The sequence below is a fragment of the Manis javanica genome, chromosome 13 (genome assembly GCF_040802235.1).
Source record: "Manis javanica isolate MJ-LG chromosome 13, MJ_LKY, whole genome shotgun sequence".
Taxonomy (NCBI): Eukaryota; Metazoa; Chordata; class Mammalia; order Pholidota; family Manidae; genus Manis; species Manis javanica.
Genome location: NC_133168.1, coordinates 10,408,970 through 10,429,438, shown reverse-complemented (window position 1 = coordinate 10,429,438; position 20,469 = coordinate 10,408,970). Strand labels below are relative to the sequence as shown.

General features: G+C 39.4%; 1 protein-coding gene across 2 annotated transcripts in view; it reads right to left on the bottom strand.

Moving 5' to 3' along the window:
* Positions 1–20,103, bottom strand: part of GPR63 (G protein-coupled receptor 63) — a 51,508-nt gene extending 31,405 nt beyond the window's left edge. The window contains exons 1-2 of one of the 2 annotated variants that reach the window (XM_073220941.1): positions 19,857–20,103; positions 18,272–19,023 (exon numbers count right to left, since the gene is read on the bottom strand). The gene's annotated coding sequence lies outside the window, so the exon portion shown is untranslated. Of the gene's footprint in view, positions 1–17,801; positions 17,918–18,271; positions 19,024–19,856 lie in introns of those variants that run through there. The other variant, XM_037001114.2, reaches the window with a different exon arrangement.
* Between the last annotated feature and the right edge of the window lie 366 nt (positions 20,104–20,469).

Below are 20,469 nucleotides of genomic sequence, written 5' to 3'. Positions count from 1 at the left end.
ATTATAAATATATAATGTTAATGTTTCTTTTTAAAACTATAACATATTAGGAACATTAAAGGAATATACTCCTTTAAAAAAAATAACTCTCCTCCCTAGGAAAGACATTAAGGAAGAAAAATGAGCATTTTCTTGTCTATCTCACCATGCCTGCTGTCCATGGACAGAACATGATGAAATATTTAAAAATTTGGAAACTGATGATAGGAGGAATTACTAAAATGTACCTTATTTTAGGCAAGAGTTACTGTTATTATGCAAGAAATGTACTCTCATCAGTAAAGGGCATAACAGACTTGAGTAGAATAGAATTTTCTTATGCCCCAAAAGCACAAAATTTAAATATGGTTATTTATCTAATCACTACTTATAAAAGCACCCCATTTTTCCTCCAACTGTTTACCTACTAATCTAAAAAATACAGTGCCTATCTTTTCATATTAATCTCTAGGTCTCCTCTAGTTGCCACAAACATCCCCTGGGAATTGATGTCATTTTTAAACAAAAGAAAAAAAGAACTGCTTATTTCTGATTACTTTCATGCTATTCTGCAAGAGTATTTTTTTTTAATTCAGCTTTAAAGTCATCTGAATTTCTGGGTACAGCTCAGCTTGCCCCTCCACTTTTTAAACCTATTCCCTTAAGGAATTCTGTAACCCATCTGATGCCATGCACCTATCCACCTGAGGATTAGATATTTAATTCTTTACAGTGTCAAAGTTAGCACAAGTTTCCAGGACCTTAAAATAATCAAAGCTAAATGCTTCCACCATTATACTGGTATGTCTTCTAAAAATGCTGGTATGCCTTTCTCCACTGCCTTCTTAGAACAAATGATTTTGGCACGTCCTTCAGAGGAATTAAGAAGTCAGGGCCACAACAAGCTTTCTATTCAATTCCATGCTCTTCCTCCAGGTGCCCACTGTGCCCACCCACAGTGGGCAGAGTAGCAGCTTGTACTTATGAACTGCGTACCTACCTTTGGGCAGGCTACTTAATTTCTCTGTTTCTCAGAAAAATGGAGATAACTATGATGCCCCTAGTTGATGAACCGGTCAAAAGGGCTTAATGAGACTGCAGCTGTGAAGAACTGACACCTAGTCATGCTCAAAAAGTGTGAATTAGCAATTCTACTTCGGCCAGGAAAGAAAGCCGTGCCCTCCACAACACTAGCACCTCAGGGACATTTAGGATTCTACTTTCTGTCACTCTTGCAAGTGACTATTTTCCCTATCTCACCCCAAACTGACTTTAAACTTGTTTCTTCTCATTTCGTGTTGCTGTGCTCTAATCTAGACTTCCTAGAAAGGGTCAGCTACAAGCATGTCCAGTTTATTCCTATACCTCCAGGTGGGACTGTTGTATAGCTTACTTGTTCATAACACTTTTTTTGCTTACAGTGACTCCCCGGGAGTTCCAGCCAAGTCAGTTCCACAAAATGCCTAGGGCTTCAACCACATGCCAGGTACCATGCTAGTTGATTGAGATTCACATGACATGCTCTCTGTTTACTAAAAACAAGTGGGGACACACATACTTACACCATGGCCTCCTTATTGTCCTATACATCTGGGCAATGTCACTGCCTGAGGTGGCTCAAACATCATCCCTTGGCATGAGACAGTCTGTAAGACTCCCCACCCCACCACCTTACAACCCCACCTCACCCACACCAACTGGACACACCTTCTCCTTTGGCATAAGAGAAATTTCACAGGATGTGGAATCAAAAGACCTTACTGATGCCACCAGACACCACAAATAAGCTCTTGATTATATATACAATGATCAGCTATATATTTATATGTATATATCTTAAAGGATGCTAAAATCCTTGGTCCCTGGATCCTGTTACATGTAAGTGTAACACATTACCATAGCAAATTCCAATAATGAACATAAGGGAAAATATGGAATTACTAGATCTTTTCATGAGTGAGAAGCCAGAAAATAACATAAAAGAAACAGCACAGAATTAAAGATCACTGTGCTCTTAGTATGCCACTTCATAACAGGATGGCTGAAGAGCAGCATCTGACTCATCCTCAGAAGCAGGGTCTGTTTTGACCTTGACTCACTGCCATGATCAAAATAATTCTTGTGAACTCTGAAAGATTACAAAAAATCTCACGGTCATACTTAAAATACTTAGAGTTCAAAAATCTATGAAGTAAGACTTTCATTATAGGATTCCAAGTGGCCACCACATAAAGACAAAGGAAATGCCAACTGCATCATCATGTGCCAACTGAAATTACCTTCACTTGCATGTCAGTCTGTCCCTGATACCCAGGCTTCCACTGTGCTATCCACACATATTATATAAATATTGACATATACTTTCCAACTTGGCTTACACACTTGCTTAAATTCATTTCCTTCCTTCTTGTAACAAAGAGTTATTAAGCACCTGCTGCAAGCCAGATTCTGACTAAGCATGGCATACAGTGGAGAATGAAACAGATGTATCTTGTGAGATATAACTCACAAATCCAGTGGGGAGACTCATTATGATGGTTAATTTCATGTGTCAATTTGACAGGTACAGTGGGTGCCTGGATGAAACATTTTTTCTGGGTGTGCCTGTGATCCTGTTTCTGCACTAAGTAAAGCCAACTGTCCTCCCCAGCGTGGGTGGGCATCAGCCAATCACATGAAGGCCAGAATAAAACAAAAAGGCAGACGGGGGATTCACACTGCCGGTCTGAGCTGAGACATCCATCTTCTACCAGCAATTGGTACTTACACCATCAGCTCTCCAGTTCTCAGAACCACAACATCGGCTTGTCTGGTTCTCCAGCTTGCACCACAGATGGCAGAATGTGGGGCTTCTCAGCCTCAATAATCATATGAGCCAATTCCTTATAATAAATCATGTATATCTCCTATTGGTTCTGTTTCTCTGGAGAACCCTGACTCATATCAAACACACATATGAACATAAAATAACCATTGCATAACACTAGGTTGTGTGGGCTGCAAAAAAAATCACTCAGGATTCTCCAAGAGTGGAAAACAGAAAACAATTCCTCATGGATAATGCATCCAAAGTTAATTGCAACATTCTCTAAATGTCATGTTCTATGTTAGTATGATACTCTCCACCAAGATGAATCCCAAAGTACTAAGCTAAAGGTGAGTATGTTTTGATTTTGAAGTTAAAGTTTGTTTTATATTCTGTTTTGCATTTTGGTGGGGAAGAGGGTAGGAGAAAGTAGCTGACAGGGAGTAAGAGATAAAATAAAATAAAGACTAAGAGAAAGACTCTTTCATTGCAAGAATAAACAGAATTTTTCAACATGCATGTGGTCTTAGTAAGTTCTCTAAAACCAACTGTTGATAAATAATTTTAAAATCAAGAAAATGTTTCTTGAGCCCTCACTAGCTGAAGGACTGTCTACTAAATCCTACCATAAAGCAGAGTTGATGCATAAAAATGATTATCTTCTTTGACCCAACCTTATTTCCATTTTTATTATTTCTGAATTTTAATTTTCAATCAAGTTTGCTGTGCATCAAAAAATAGGGAAGGATTACACTACATAAAAAGGGTTACATAATTGTCATTCTAAATTCATATCACCTTCCAACACCCACCTTTTTTTTTGGTTGATGATCCAATTTCTGTTTTATATTATTTGTTTGCATGCTGAAATAAAGTTGATATACAATATTATATTGGTTTCAAGTGTACAACATAGTGAGTTGAGAATTACATACATTGCTAACTGCGCATCACTAAAAGCCAACACCACCCTTTTTAAAGAAAATCTGTAATATTCATTTCGAACCTTTAGAAAAAAAATGAAAAAAAAAATCCAGGTGATAAAATGGCTAATTTAAATATCAAAAAATAATTTCTCGTCATGAATCACAAAATCACAAGGGAGGAAGGATTCAGGGTGAGGCTGTGGTGTTCATTACTGGGTTCCCACCAATAAGGCCCCGCTGATGCTGCCACTCAGTAAGATGCCTGCTGCTAGTCGTCAGGTCCTCTGCTCAAAGACCAAAGAATCAGTAAAAGCTTTGCAAGTTCACAAAGTGCTGATGCAACTGGTACGTAGCTGGTAAGACTCAGGACCTGTAGGGAATTCACTGGCCCAATGCCAACTGTACACACGATTGTCAAAATCACAATCCCTGGATTTCCTCTTACACACACAAAACAAAAAGGAGAAAGAAAAGCACTAAATATTCCCTATAACATCACTGCTTCTACTTAGATGGAGGTTTTCCAGTTTTATTATTCTTGATTCATGCCCACTTCTCATTTGATTTATTGACCAGGTACAGCCCGTGAAAGAGTGACAGCAGGAAGTGGTGTGTGCATGTGTGTGTGCACGTGTGTGTACACTCAATATATATTCCATAATGGCAAGACCATTGCACTAGAAAGGCCCAAATGTCGAATATGCATAATGGCTGATGAAACAAATGTTAAAATTCTTCTTAAATGAAAAATACTTATTATGCTGGAATTGAGTACGAAAAAAGAATTTAATATAGATTCTGAGATAGCATTCAGTGAAATGATTACTCCAATCCTAAAATTTATATTAAGTAAATAGGAAATTCCCTTTCTACGAGGGCCACAAACTAAATGGATGCTTTAGTAATGTGGTTTTTCATATGCATATTCCCTTTCTAGCCAATAAAAAAATAATAATTACCAGAAAGATCTTTCCCTAGAATTTTATTTCAACCTAGAATCTAGACATGAGCAAAGCTTACCAGAATGCGATGTTAGTATGTGAACTTCAGAGATCATTTCTATTCTGGTGCCTTTTTATGCAAGATGAAGAAAAACAATATGACAAAAAGATAGACTTCAAAATTCAGAAAGAAAAAATAAAAAGAGAAATTATTTCATAAAAAGAGCACAGAAAATAGTAAATGATAAATTTTATGACATGTATAATTATGATCTGATGAATGAAATAATTATCCAAAGGTAATCAGGTTAATTAGTCTTTTTTGGGGGGTGAAGAGAGCATTTCACTTTGCCCCTGTATCTAAGTTTTCATAGCTAATCTACAGTATCTGAGTATTGAGAGAAATGTGCTGAAATTATTAAACTCTATTTTAAGTGTTCATCACATATGAACAAGGCTGCAGCACATATATGTATCATGTAGGGTTATTAAACTCTATTTTAACCATTCATCACAACCAAGGCTGCATGCACATATCTGTATCATGTAGGGTTAAAGGAAAAAATTTGAGTGTGTTGTAACAACAAAAGAGAAAAACTAACCATTTCTTAAAAATGTTTACCAAGATGTAACCACTTGAAATAAGCGCAGAATAATTATTCTTTTTGAAAGTGAGCTACCCAGAAGAGAAAGGCAGTTTGCCACCTTTAACTTGCTTTTAAGAGTATAAATAAGGGCAATGCAAACCATGGGTGGCTTTTTGACTTTCCTTGCAGCCATTTGAAAGGCAAAGGCTAAAATCCTGAAGCAACAGGGAACTAAGTGTGACTGGCAGCATTTTCCAAGCTGTAGGATGTAACCAGGAGTAACCAAACAATTTAAAAATAAGATGGCTGCCCTAACTTCCATAAGAATAAAATACAAAACTAAATACAAAAAGACTGTAAATAAGATGAACTGTAGGGTTTAGGAAGAGATAGTGCTCATACCAATATCCTACTCAGTAGTTTCAAATTTATCAGCAGAGGAAAATGACTAATTAAAAAATTAGCATTAAAAGGAAAAGAAACATAAGCATTCTGCCACCCTATCATCACATATTAGGGTCTGCTTTTTCTTTTCAAAAGTTAAGTAAACCCCCTTTGCAAGTGGTTAGTTAAAGTCGGCATATTAACCTCAACGACAAAGATATCCTATTTTGTACAAGTCTATCATCTCAGACACAAAATAATTTCCTTAGTATAGTCAAATTTAAATAATTTGAGTTGGGATTATAGAATTATATTTGTCAGAAGACTCCCCAACAGCAACTAGGACTTCAAAGGGCCACACTTGCTATGTTAAAGGTAAATAAAAAATAAACTCCTCCATGCCAAGAAGAATAGCAAGGAAAATTGCAAGTATTGATCCTGGTGCTAGATGAATGAGGAAAAACAATCTCTCCAAATATTTGTAACCACAAAGTAGCCCTGCAATTTACAACAAACAAACAAAAAACCTCAAGTAGAAATCTGATTAATATGCACCCACATCAATACAGCACCCAAAATGGTAGCAAAATCACAATGTATTTCCTTCTGGAGGAACTCACCTTCAACCAAGGCCTGAAAGAATCACCATAAGTAAGGTTCCAAAGAAAGCGAACAGCTCAAAGTCAAAAAGCAGAAAACATCAAAATGATGAAAGCAACATGAGTGATTACGAGCAGAGATAATAAAGACAGAAAAAGACCCACAAAAAGACATCAGTTATATAAGTTATTAAACTGAGAGTATAAAATAGAAGAATAGGTGGTTGACATCATGAGAAGACAAGTAAATATGAAAAGGAATCAAAATTCTAGAAATAAAAAATACAACTAATATTTAAAATGAAATCAACAAAATTAAATATTAGACACAACTGAAGTGAAATTGGTAAACTGTAAGTTGAAACAGAAGAAATTTTTCTCTAATGCATTCAAGAGAAAACACTGAAAGATAAGAGATTAAAGAGATGAGACAAGGAAGATAATATAGAAGGTCTAACAAGCATGCAGTTGGACTTCCAGAAAGCAATCCTAAAATTATAGACAAAAGAAAATGTTCAAAAAATAGTAAATATAAATTTTCAGAATTCCTGAAAGATGCTTGCCCTCAAAAGTACGATTTTTTTTTATTTCACACCCAGAAATATCAGATTAAAAATTCAGAACCAAGAGCAAGCAAGAGAACATCTTTAAGATGAGAGAAAATACCTGGATATCTTTAAAAGATCTTAGGAGGTACCAGAGGGAAAAGAGATTTCCCTACAAAGGAAAAAAGTTATCCAACTGCTTAATTCTCAATGGCAACAATAAAATTCAGAAGACAATGGAATGAAATCTTTTGATGTACTAAAAGAAAACATCAAAATAGAATTTAATATCCAGGGAATCTCTCTTTCAAGAAAGAAGGTAAAATAAAGGATTGTCATATACAAACAAAAATCTCTCCCTCCCTCTCTATCCCCTTCCCCCTGACACACACTTACAAAGAAAAGGAATGTACTTCAGGCAGGAAAAATAAAAGATCCCAGACAGATCTTTGGATAGTCTGATATCCAAGAAGGAATGGTGAGAAGAGATACTGATAAATACATGGTTAAACATATAAGAGTTGTATACAACAAAAGTAACGTCTAGCTTATGAGAGAAAAAACAGGCTAGAACTAAAATACTCAACAGCAATAACTCATAGGTTGGAAATGGTTATCAGAGTTAAAAAAATTTTAGGAATTTGGATTTTTTTAAAAGGAGAATGTAATTAGTCTCTTCTATGGCTACCCTAACAAAATACCACAGACTGGTGGCTAAAACAGCAGACATTTATTTTCTAACAATTCTAGAGGCGAGGAGTTCAAGACCAAGGTGCCCTCAGGGTTGGTCTCTGATGAGATCTCTCTTCCTGGCTTACAGACGGCTGCTTTCTCACCGTGCCCTCACACGGCCTCTCTGTGCACGTGAAGAAGGGAGGGAGAGATCTCTGGTATCTCCTCATCTTCTTACATGGACACCAGTCTTATTGGATTAGGGCCTCACCCTTATAACCTCAAGTAACCCTAATTACCTCTTGAACCATCTCCAAATGCAATCACATTGGGCATTAGGGCTTGAACACATGAATTCTGGGGGACACAGTTCAGAGCATAAAAGAAGCAAAGGCACTGATTAACTTTAGGCTAGATTAATATGAGTATGCATAGTAAAGTTGCCTGGGTATCTACTATTAGAGATTTAGAAGGTCATTACATTTGATAATGGTTTAATTTCCCTTCTTTTAAGTAAGGATATTTAAAAACCTAATCTTAAAGGCACATAATAAAAATCTTCAAAATATGTAAAGCAAAAAGTGAATTATTGAGATGCAATTACAAAGCCATTATTATAATTTCCCAGTAATTGAATAATCAAATAGACAAAACCATCAATATGGATAAAGAAGATTTAAACAGCACAATTAAAATTTTCATCTTATGGATGCATGTGGAACACTATACCCAGAAACTGGACATTACACATTACTTTCAAGCTACACAAATAAATGGCTTATTTATTAAAAAGACACCTATGCTAGCCCATAAAACTAACCTCAAAAACCTTCATTTGGTATGACAGAGACTGAATGCTCTCACAAGGAGGTTAGAAATTAACAACAAAAAATATGTTTCAAAATTAGAAAACACCATTTGCAAGAGGTCATGGGTCAAATAAATCATGGCAAATATTTAGCTATATATGATAACAAAATACTGTATGAGAACAAAAATACTACATAAAAATTTTTGATAAACAGCTAAAGTGGTGACTCAAGGGAAATGAACCAACCTCTAATGATGCAAGATTCACAATTAATGAGCTCTGCACTCAACCTGAGAAGTTAGAATAATGGCAGAATAAACCTAAAAACATAGAAGAAAGAAAATAAAAGAGCAAAAATGAGAGTTAGAAAACAAGCATCTAACAGATGATCATCAAAGGCAAAAGTTGGTTCTTTGAAAAAGTTACGAGAAAGTATATGCCTCAAGATTGAAGAAGGAAAGAGAGTTTTAAAAAAAGGGACTTATAACAAATGAGGCAATAATTGAACAGATAAAAGGATATCATGGAAAGCTGCACTTTTACTTTATGCTGTTAAGAAACTTTAAGCTTATATGCTTTTGAAAACCGAGTTACAATAACAAATGCCACTTAACAAGAGAATGAGTAAATTATAGAATGTATACAATAAAACGCTAAACAAAAATGAAAAATGAAAATAGATTACAGCTATGAACATTATCAATCTCAAAACCATAACAATAAATAAATGAAGCAAGCATAAAAGTGTTTATATATATATATATATAATATATATATATGTATATAAAATTACCTTTATGTAAAGTGAAAAAATTACCAAAACTAAAGAATATGCTGTTTTAGGGATAAAGCAGGGACTGCCTTAAGGTGGGCAATTAGTAAACAGACAGATTCTAGTATATTATACTTTTTAATCTTCTTAGTAGGTCCATGGGTATTTCATGTTTTAACTTAAAAATATGTTTTAGGCACTTCTGTATGTACAATGTACTTCACAGCAAATATTCTTTTAAAAAATTACCTTGTAATAAAAAAGAGGTCAAACTGTCACTATTTGTAGATGACATGATATTGTACATAAAAAACCCTAAAGACTCCACTCCGAAACTACTAGAGCTAATATCGGAATTCAGCAAAGTTGCAGGATACAAAATTAACACACAGAAATCTGTGGCTTTCCTATACACTAACAATAAACTAATAGAAAGAGAAATCAGGAAGACAATTCCATTCACAATAGCATCAAAAAGAATAAAATACCTAGGAATAAACCTAACCAGGAAGTGAAAGACCCTGAAAACTATAAGACACTCTTAAGAGAAATTGAAGAGGTCACTAACAAATGGAAATTCATCCCATGCTCCTGGCTAGGAAGAATTAATATTGTCAAAATGGCCATCCTGCCCAAAGCAATATACAGATTCGATGCAATCCCTATCAAACTACCAACAGCATTCTTCAATGAACTGGAACAAATAGTTCAAAAATTCATATGGAAACACCAAAGACCCCGAAATAGCTATAGCAATCCTGAGAAGGAAGAATGAAGTAGGGGGGATCTCACTCCCCAACTTCAAGCTCTACTACAAAGCCACAGTAATCAAGACAATTTGGTACTGGCACAAAAACAGAGCCACAGACCAATGGAACAGAATAGAGACTCCAAACATTAACCCAAACATGTATGGTCAACTAATATTCGATAAAGGGGCCATGGACATACAATGGGGAAATGACAGTCTCTTCAACAGATGGTGCTGGCAAAACTGGACAGCTACATGTAAGAGAATGAAACTGGATCACTGTCTAACCCCATACACAAAAGTAAATTCGAAATGGATCAAAGACTTGAATGTAAGTCACGAAACCATAAAACTCTTAGAAAAAAACATAGGCAAAAATCTCTTAGATATAAACATGAGTGACCTCTTCTTGAACATATCTCCCCGGGCAAGGGAAACAAATGCAAAAATGAACAAATGGGACTATATCAAGCTGAAAAGCTTCTGTACAGCAAAGGACACCATCAACAGAACAATAAGGTATTCTACAATATGGGAAAATATATTCGTAAATGACAGATCCGATAAAGGGTTGACATCCAAAATATATAAAGAGCTCACACACCTCAACAAACAAAAAGCAAATAATCCAATTAAAAATGGGCAGAGAAGCTGAGTAGACAGTTCTCTAAAGAAGAAATTCAGATGGCCAACAGACACATGAAAAGATGCTCCACATCGCTTGTCATCAGAGAAATGCAAATTAAAACCACAATGAGATATCACCTCACACCAGTAAGGATCGCCACCATCCAAAAGACAAACAACAACAAATGTTGGCGAGGTTGTGGAGAAAGGGGAACCCTCCTACACTGCTGATGGGAATGTAAATTAGTTCAACCATTGTGGAAAGCAGTATGGAGGTTCCTCAAAATGCTCAAAATAGAAATACCATTTGACTCAGGAATTCCACTTCTAGGAATTTACCCCAAGAATGCAGCACTCCAGTTTGAAAAAGACAGACGCATCCCTATGTTTATTGCTGCACTATTTACAAAAGCCAAAATACGGAAGCAACCTAAATGTCCATCTGTAGATGAATGGATAAAGAAGAGGTGGTACATATACACAATGGAATATTACGCAGCCATAAGAAAAGAACAGATCCTACCATTCGCAACAACATGGATGGAGCTAGAGGGTATTATGCTCAGTGAAATAAGCCAGGCGGAGAAAGACAAGTACCAAATAATTTCACTCATCTGTGGAGTATAAGAACAAAGGAAAACTGAAGGAACAAAACAGCAGCAGAAGCACAGAACCCAAGAATGGACTAACAGTTATCAAAGGGAAAGGGACTGGGGAGGATGGGTGGGAAGGGAGGGATAAGGGCGGGAAAAAAAGAAAGGGGGCATTACGATTAGCATGTATAGTGTTGGGGGGCACAGGGAGGGCTGTGCAACACAGAGAAGACAAGTAGTGATTTTACAGCATCTTACTATGTTGATGGACAGTGACTGTGAACAGGGATGTGGGGGGGACTTGGTGAAGGGGGAAGCCTAGTAAACATAATGTCCTTCATGTAATTGTAGATTAATGATACCAAAATAAAAATTTTTTTTAAATTACCTTGTAAAATCAGTTTCAAAAGCATATTCTGAACTTTCCCATGTAAACAGTGAACATCCACACAATCTCATGAGAAGAATTTACCTGTTCAACCTTTACATGCCTGTTACATTCCATGCCATAAAAACAAAGATATGGTTCCCTTTCTTTCAGATATTAAAGAGGGAAATGATACTTACCTAAATAAAAATTCATGCTGAAGTGCTAAAAGAGAGGTAAGAACAGGGGACTAAGGGAACAAAGAACTTAATTCCAACTTAAGAGAAAGGAGAACAGGAACTTTTACAGTGGAGAAGATACTGCCTGAAAAAAAAAACTGGCCCAGAAAATATGTTTTGGGGGTGTGGGAGGTAGGGGGTTGCTTACTCTGTCTGTTCTTTTACAGCCAGCACCAAATTCTAAACATGAGAATATACATGTGACTCTGTTTCCCCCACTTACCATCATAGGCTTTTCTTCCTTAAAAAGGTGTAAAGATGTTGGGAACTTCTAATTTCTGTTTCCATATTTTGCTTGTAGTTACTATCGTTAAGGCGTCAAATCTTTAGTCTTTGTGTTTTTTATCATAGATATTTTCTTATTTTCTTATTATGGAAGGGATACATGTTAGTTAAAGGAAATTTAGAAAATCCAGTCATTAGGGTCGTGTTTGATGATTAAAGATAACTGTAGCCATAAAAAAGAAGGGGGAGCATTTCTCTGCATTTAACCATAGTCGTTAAGTTTTCACACATGTCCTTTTCCTGGTTTGAATAGCCCTAGTTTTGTTCCTGGAAGTGATCATGTTTTTGTGGTATCTGGTGATACTTATCAGTGTCAAAAGGTAATTTCTGGCTAAGATGAAGTTTTGTATTCTTGACAGAAAGGAAGATACAGATAAATATAGGTAAAATATAGATATAGAGATATGGACACATGCACAAGGCGTTAAGAGTCCACGAGTTGGCAGCAAAGGACAGAAAACAGAATATTTTTGTCTAGAGATAACAACACAGGATGCAGTATTTTATTCACTGTATCACACAGCAATTACGTACGCATCAGTGTACGCAAGCAGGAGGTCAGATGGTAACATAATGAGGAGACTGAAAGTGAGAAGGGCACATGCCAACTTCGTACCTATGTGGGAACAGCATTTACAGCTGTAACCGAGTCCTAGTGGGTGGTTTGCCCTTGAGGCTGGACCTTACAGCTGAGTCTTTGCAAATATCTAGAGTTTATCTCATTTGGATAATACCTCAATCAGTCAGGTCTGGGTTCAAATCCTATCTGACTTAAGTCTTCCTTGTTACACCAAACAAAAAACCCGCACAAGGTCATCAAGGAAAATTGTGATTAAGTCTGTAAGTTTTATACGGGGACTAATAAAGTGCATCAAGGTCAATGAAGAACATCAGTGTCCCTTATCCTTACCTAAAAATTTTTACTTCTAGGGCTTTACTCAAAGGGAATAACTACTGATGGGTACAAAAGCTGTTGATCTCTAAGATATTTACCGCTGTGCCACAGTAAAACAAAAAACAAGGAAAACCTGTCTGGTATTACACCATATCCCCAGTACATTATGATACATCCATAGAATAAAAATCTATTCAGTATTCAACTTTCTATGAAAATTAAGGGGAATACATATCATAAAGTATCATTTTTAGAAATTGAAATATTATAATATGTGTATAAAATACACACCCAAATGTTAACAATAGCTGTCTCTGGGTATAATTCTCATTTTCTTTTCCTTTGTGTCTGTGTGTGTGTGTGTGTGTGTGTGTGTGTGTGTGTGTGTGTGTGTGCATGTGTGTGCTTTGGTTTCAGGTTTTTTTGGCTTGACTGGATTTTCTAAATTTCCTTTAACTAACATGTATCCCTTCCATAATAAGAAAATAAGAAAATATCTATGATAACAAAACACAAAGACTAAAGATTTGACGCCTTAACGATAGTAACTACAAGCAAAATATGGAAACAGAAATTAGAAGTTCCCAACATCTTTATACCTTTTTAAGGAAGAAAAGCCTATGATGGTAAGTGGGGGAAACTTAAATTCCAAATTCATAATATATCATGAAAGAACTCAATAATTCAAAAAAAGGAATGTTTGAAAAACTAAGTGGTAACAAGCTGAAAGAATCAAAGAACAGGCTTTCTGCTAGTGCTGGAGAGGGTGAAACTTCAAAAAGGCATTACAGTTTGGGCACAGTTAATCAAAATGGAGCAGAAAGATGGCCGACTTCATATACAACCTGAAGTAAGTGGAAAAAATAAGCCAAAATAATGAAAAGAATGGATTTTATTAAAAGTATATACTTAGGCAAACATTTTTTCCTCTGGAAGGGAATGGATGCTATGCCTGGAATAGCCCCTTTCTGCTCCAATCCCTTTGAATCTATGCCCTCCCAGGACCAACTTAATCCAAGAACTGATTCTTAGGTAACTTTCAGTTAAGACCCTTATTCTAATTCAAATTTCAAGCATCTTTAAATTCCTGCAAATGTTCTTTCTCTAAAATTACCTATGCATTTGTTTTTGTTTAAACAAAAAAAAAAAAAGGCAAGGAGAAGTCACCTCCCTTCGGAAGGTAACAGAATAAAGAATCACATCCTTCCATGCCACCTTCCCAAAGCAGATCCTTCAAAGTTTCCACATAAAAAAAAGTGCCTAAAATATTTTTCAAATATTTTAGTGGTATAGTCTGGACTTAATCAATTGAGAGAAAACAAGTTAAAGAAGCTTTGGTTAAAAACCACAAAAGACACGTAAAGCTTATGGCTAAAGGGCCCCTAAGGGTCTCAACTGAAAATTATCTAAGAATTGATTAATATATATATGTCAAGTGATTGGTAACTGGTACTGTATCCGGCTGGGGATGTTTTTCAATCTAAATTCAGCCTGGGAAGGTATAATTTCTTTAGTATTAGGACTCAAAGAAAATACTGATAATAACGTTGTTATTAATTTCAATAGCTGGCTACCAGATTACTCTCCTGATTACAAATATGCACTCTTTGCCCAGGGCCTGAAAGCTAAGTTAAAATCCAACCCTCCCAACTCTCCATTACATTTTTCATGAACATGGGTGAGCTTTCCAGTGTATTAAGCTAGAGTTTCATGCTGGGTGTTTTTGAATCTCCTGCCATACTGACAGAAATGGAAACAAATTACTTTTACCAACCCTGCCCATATTTACTAGCATATAGCCTAAAAGGCATTTATCCTATGTGTCGAACTCAAAGAGTGAAACAGCTCCCTGTCAGCTTCTGAAACCTTTTTTTACAAACAAGGCACGCTGCCTCAAGCCGACTAAACATTCGAGCACGTTGGACTGGCCAAACTGCAAATTATCTGGAATGTTCTCCATGTTTTGTGGTTGCAAAAGTGCCTCTTTTGTGAATCACCTAGTTCAAATTAGGGCCACATCTGATCTTAAGCAGAAAATTCCCAGGAAACTGAAACTATAATTGACCACAGTCCCATGAGTTCTGAAAGTCTGTGATCTCAGGCTCACAGTCAAATATCTTGAATACTATTTTTTGAAAGCTGAAGGGATACAACATAAACTCTGATACACATTACTGTCTGTTTAAAGTAAACTCTAACAACTCACCCTAACTATACACATCATAGTTGCAAAAAAAGGAAAAAATTGCTACTTGCAACAAATAAAGGACGTCTGTAGCAAATAAACATATTTCTGGTAAATGCCTAGTAAATTAAAGCCAAATTCAAGTCTAAAATATCATTTCATTTTTCATTTCATACACATGCTGACACACAGTAGCTTTGGCTGTGAAATGTGGTAAATATTCCAAAGCCTTGCTTGTAATGATTAGGGCACCATATCATAGCTACTATTTTCCCAAACATTCACAGGTACATTTCTCAAGTCAAATACTTAGAACACCATTTCACACACTGGACCAAAACTTCCCCAAGATTGGCCCCCATGCCTTTGAGGTCTACTAAGTTAGGAGAATGCCCTCAAAGTCATTTTTTAAGTTTGAAAAGAGAAAATATTATATTGACCAGCTAATTTACCTAGAGATTCCTCTACTGAAGATAAATTACTGAAGCTCAAGAAATACCTGGTTCAATCATCCATTGATGGGATAATTCAGTCCATTTTAATATTACGTGGTTAGGATTGTTGGCATATGGCTCCCTGGTCCAAGCCTCATGCAAGAACAAGAACATGTTGTAAAACACAGTATTTTTTCACTTAACTGATGTTGATGAAAATGCTGAAAAGATGACAAGCCCTAACAAGAACTATTTTTAGATTCTAATCTTTTAGACCTGCTGTTCCTAGTGCACATATATTTATCAAGTCCCTGAATAGTTTTTCCTGTTATAGACAGATGATAGATAAATATATAGATAGACAGACAGATAGATAGATAGATAGATAGATAGATAGATAGATAGATAGATGATAGATAGATAGATAGATAGATAGATAGATAGATAGATAGATAGATAGATAGAGACATGGATTTTGTGATTATGTATATATTTGTGATATATATATATATATATACACTTTCAAAAAGAATCATTTATAAAACAATCATCTCAAATCAAACAAACCACACACAAAATCTCAAGGTATGCATGTTAATCAGTACTTAAGTCTATGAACTGAGTCACATTCACCTTAGAATCCCAAATTCTTATTGAATACAGTGCTTTCTTGCATGGACTCCAGCAAACTTAAAGAAAAATGGTAACTGCAGTTAGGGTTTTAAGTAGGTGCCTTTTCCTAAGCAAATGTTTTTCCAGAATATCCACGTTGCTGATAATTTTCAAAAAATGTTTGAGATGGTGAGTTCTTTTTTTTCAAGTTTCAATTCTGGTATAGTTGACAGCAGTGACCAAGTTGTGCTCAGGGATAAAAATCTATATCCCAGAGAACATATTATCATGTTAATGGTTATTCTGGAATGATTTTCTTTCAAAACATCCCAAGTGCAACTAAGATGTTTCCCGCAATACCCTGTCTGTCTTGGCAGTACATGTTTCACACACAAGAGTTTATATGTAAAGCATTTACCTAAGCATTTAAATACGATACTCTTTTCCTTAAACAAGTCCCACATCCTGTTTTAACTGCTTAAAATAACCTGGATGAGGTATTCAATCATGACACAAAAATTTTGGTTATTCAGCACTTCACAAAATAGAGCGACTTTTCATCGGCACCTTTGATTTGTAGCTGACATCAGATGTACACAACATGGAGAAGGCAAGAAATGGGTGTGGTAGAGACCTGGAGATGCTCTTTTTTCCCGCAACAGGGCACATGAAAAAAGAAAACTTACCCATGTGTGCAATAAATGTTACTCACATATTAGGTTTCATCAAATAACTACGTGTATTACATACCTCATCCAAGGGTAAAATGATCTGAAACAACGTGGGATTATGCAAGAAATGTCAGGTTTCATTTACGGTTCTTAGAAATATAACTCCTAAAATTGATTGGAGCCTTTTAATCTAAGACATCATGAAAATCAAACTTACCAATAAATGGACAAATACAAAGAAAATCCTATTTTAAAAAGGGTTAAAGCCTCATCTTACTTGACTTGACTTAAAAAATTGCATCCTACCAGGGCATGCCTGTATTTCATAAATACAGAGAGGCTGAGACCGAGTCTAAATATTTCAAGACCAAGTCTTAACATTTCATCAGGGACTAAAGATGACTTTGAACATTTAGGTCAGCCCTGGGGGGAAATTTCATGGAGATACATTGTTGCATGCTGTTCTTTCCGTAGCACCCTGACCCTCCAAGGTATTTTTTTCTTTAAAAAAAAAAAAAAGAGGAAGACTGTTTCCCAAACGGGGCGCAGAAGGGAGGGCTAAAACCAGGGCGACGCTGGAAACCGACCAGGGCTGTCCGACAGCCACACAGCGCCGCAGGCTCACGCACCCCGGTCGGAGGCCGCCTCACACAACTGGGGAGCCCGCGGGGCGCTTTCCCGCCCGGGCACGCGAGCTGAGTGTCCCCCCGAGGGGTGCCGAGCCCGCCGGGTGGAAGTCCCAGGGGATCGCGTGCCCTCCCCGCCCTCCCGGCACCGGGCCTCCCCGGAGAGGGCCCGGCGGGGGCGGCCCCAGCGCGGGGGGCCAGCCTGCCCCGGCCGCGCTCCTGGGAGGCAGCGCCGCGCTCCCGGGCAGGGGGCCGGGGGTGCGGGTCGGGCGGGGGCGGCGGCGGCGGGCGAGGCGCCCCCGGGGACCCCGCGTCCCGGCCGCGATCCCGCCGGGCGGCGCTGGCGGCTAGAACCGCGCAAGTCCTGCAGCAAAAACCCTCCCGAAACCCGAGCTGCTCCTGCACAACTTCGGCGCCCCCCCGCCCGGCGCCCCGCGCCCCGCGCCCCTCCGGCGGGCGACCTCCCGCCCCTGCGCCCGGACGCCGGGCCTCACCTCACGCAGGGCGCCGCGCGCGGGCGTCCGCGGGGGAGCCCCGGGGGCGCGGCCCGCCCGTCCCGCCCGGAGCCGTCCCGGCATGGCGCTGTCCCCTCCGCGGCGGCGGCGGCGGGAGCGGGGAGTGGGGACCGCGCGGGCAGCGCCGCCGCCTCCCGCCTGCCGGGGGTGCCGCCCCCGGGGCCACCGGCGCTGCCTCTTAAAGGCGCCCGCCGCGCTTTCGGACGGGAGGCGGGGGGCGCAGGGAGGGGGCGAGCCGAGACGCGGACCCCTGCGCGGCGCGCCCCCACATCCCCGCCGCTCTGCCGCCCCTGCCCTGGGCAAAGCTGGGGCAGATGCTGAGACCCCTGCCTTCCCCGGCGGCTTGCGCCCCACTGCGGTGCCCGGCACCTTCCCCTCACCTCCCACCCCTCTCCGCCGGCGCCCCCCAGGCCCCTGCCCCGCGGGCGACTGCCGAGGGGAACTGGTACCTGCTTGTTCCGCCTCTGTCTCCAGCTGCGAGGTGATGGGCTCCCCGCTGGAGCACTGGAGACCGGAATGACTAAGGCCCAGCTTGGGGCCGTAGACTGACCCCCCGGGGAAGTCACTGATGTGCGCGATGGGGGACACTTGCCAAGTGCCAGGCTCTACCCTGTTCTCTCCCAGTGGCCAATGGCCAGGTGGCCTCCAACTGGCTTTCTTGAACCACTGACTTTCTTCAACAAACACTGGCTGTAAAGATTGCCGTACAGAACTCGGGAAGGCCGTCCAGAAAGGACCCCCCCCCCCCCCGCCCCTTGGCTTCTGAATCATCCTGGGAAACGCTGCTCTCAAGTGACAAGTGACACTGTTTTGTCAGCTATCAACTTCTGTAATCACTACTGCAACCGCAGTAGGGTGTGGCTGGTATGGGGGTGCCCCAGGGACACACAGCATCGCCAGCTCTCAACCCCCAAAGAATAGACCAAATAACGGTGGCTGTGGGCAGCAGATGGCTTGTTTTTCTCCCTCATGGCTCCAACTCTTGCTTCTGAGTACGGTGGGGACTCAGCGTCAGGTCGTGCCATGTGATTCCTCTGGCAGAAGTGGAGGTGGGCAGGCAATTCAGGGTTGAGACCCAGTCCGGGCTCCAAATAAGGGGTGTGGGGGTCCGCCGACGGAGTGGCAGTTTCTAATTCAGGCACAGGCTCTTGCATTAGTAGCTGAGAGCCAACCTCAGTTCTTCCTGTCCTGCCACCTGCAACTGTTAAACAAGCACGTTTTGACTTGTGGAGGAAAAGGGCAATGACACAATATGCAAAGAGTTGAAGGAGCTTCTGTTAGCACTTGAAGAAAACAAGCCTTGGGGTCTACAAAAACAGGAGATCAAAGGTTAAAATGAGAGAAGAGGTTAGCAGAGAGCAAGAGTGAGGATATCCTGGTTTCATGATCAACTGCTGTATGGTCACTGAAGTACCCTATGCATACCCCACTCACCCTGACTTAAGAACGCCGATAGTGGGGGAGGCTGGGTGCATTGGTTCATATGCTTGTAAATTCCAAGAGTAGCCAAAAACATGGGTTTTTTTAAATCTTTTTTTTTCCCCAGGATGCTCAAAGACAGTTAGGACTCAATTTCTCTCCATATCATAGCTCTGATTTCATGGCACTGATTTTATTTTCTCTTGTCAGAGCCTAGACCTACAGCCCCAGGCTTACCTCCTCCTCCAGCCTCCTGAGCAGTTGACCCATTAGGAAGACAGGGGTCCAAGGTTTGAGTCTCACTGGACTCACTTAGATCCTGTGCCCACCTCTGAACTAACCTTTATGACATGGGTTGAAATACGCACTGGCAGACTGGGCTCACTTGCCTATGTGTGAAAAAGGGCAAGGAAGACAGCTTCAGTGCCCATCCTCCCAGTACACACCCAAACCACATGACTGAGTGGGAGAGAGGAGGTTCCCCGAAGGAAAATTAGAGTGTTGTTAACAAGGAAGAAGTGAATGTTGAGTATAAAGACAATAGATGAGTATAAATACCATATATATAAATACCACAATATGAAGAGCACAGCCCTTGCATTTCCCACCACACACACACACACAGCACCAAAGGTGATTGCCTTCCCGGCTTCTCTGCCAGGAACCTCAGGATCCGAAGAACGATGACTGTCATGGGAGAGCGAGTAACTGAACCAGCAGCCACATCTCTTGGCCTCAGGTGCCACCAGGAAGGTCCTCAGTGATGCTTAACAAACCACTTGCAAACAAGCAATATCTAAAACATAATTAAGGAAACGTAATTTTTTCCTTAATCATGATACCTCTGCCCCCACATGCCCCAAGCCCCACATGTGTTGTTAAGCCTTGTATTATTATGTAATCAATTCAACTTCATAAAGAGTCCATGGCAACTTCTTGTTACATATACAATATATCCATTCGATTTGACAAAGAAATTCAGTCTGTGAATATCACATTTCAGTTTCCAAGTGACACAAGGCCCAATTTCATTTTCACACACCAGTAAGTTCTTCATCTTTGCAGAGATGGCACGGAGGAGTTCATGTTTTGCCTTCCAAAAATGCCACAGTTTCAGCCTTTCTCCCCTGACCCAAAAACTTTCTTGTTGTTGCCCATAAACCATTTCATATTTTCTTCCTTCGTTTCTGTATGTTATAGAAATTCATAGGTATCATGGAAACAGATG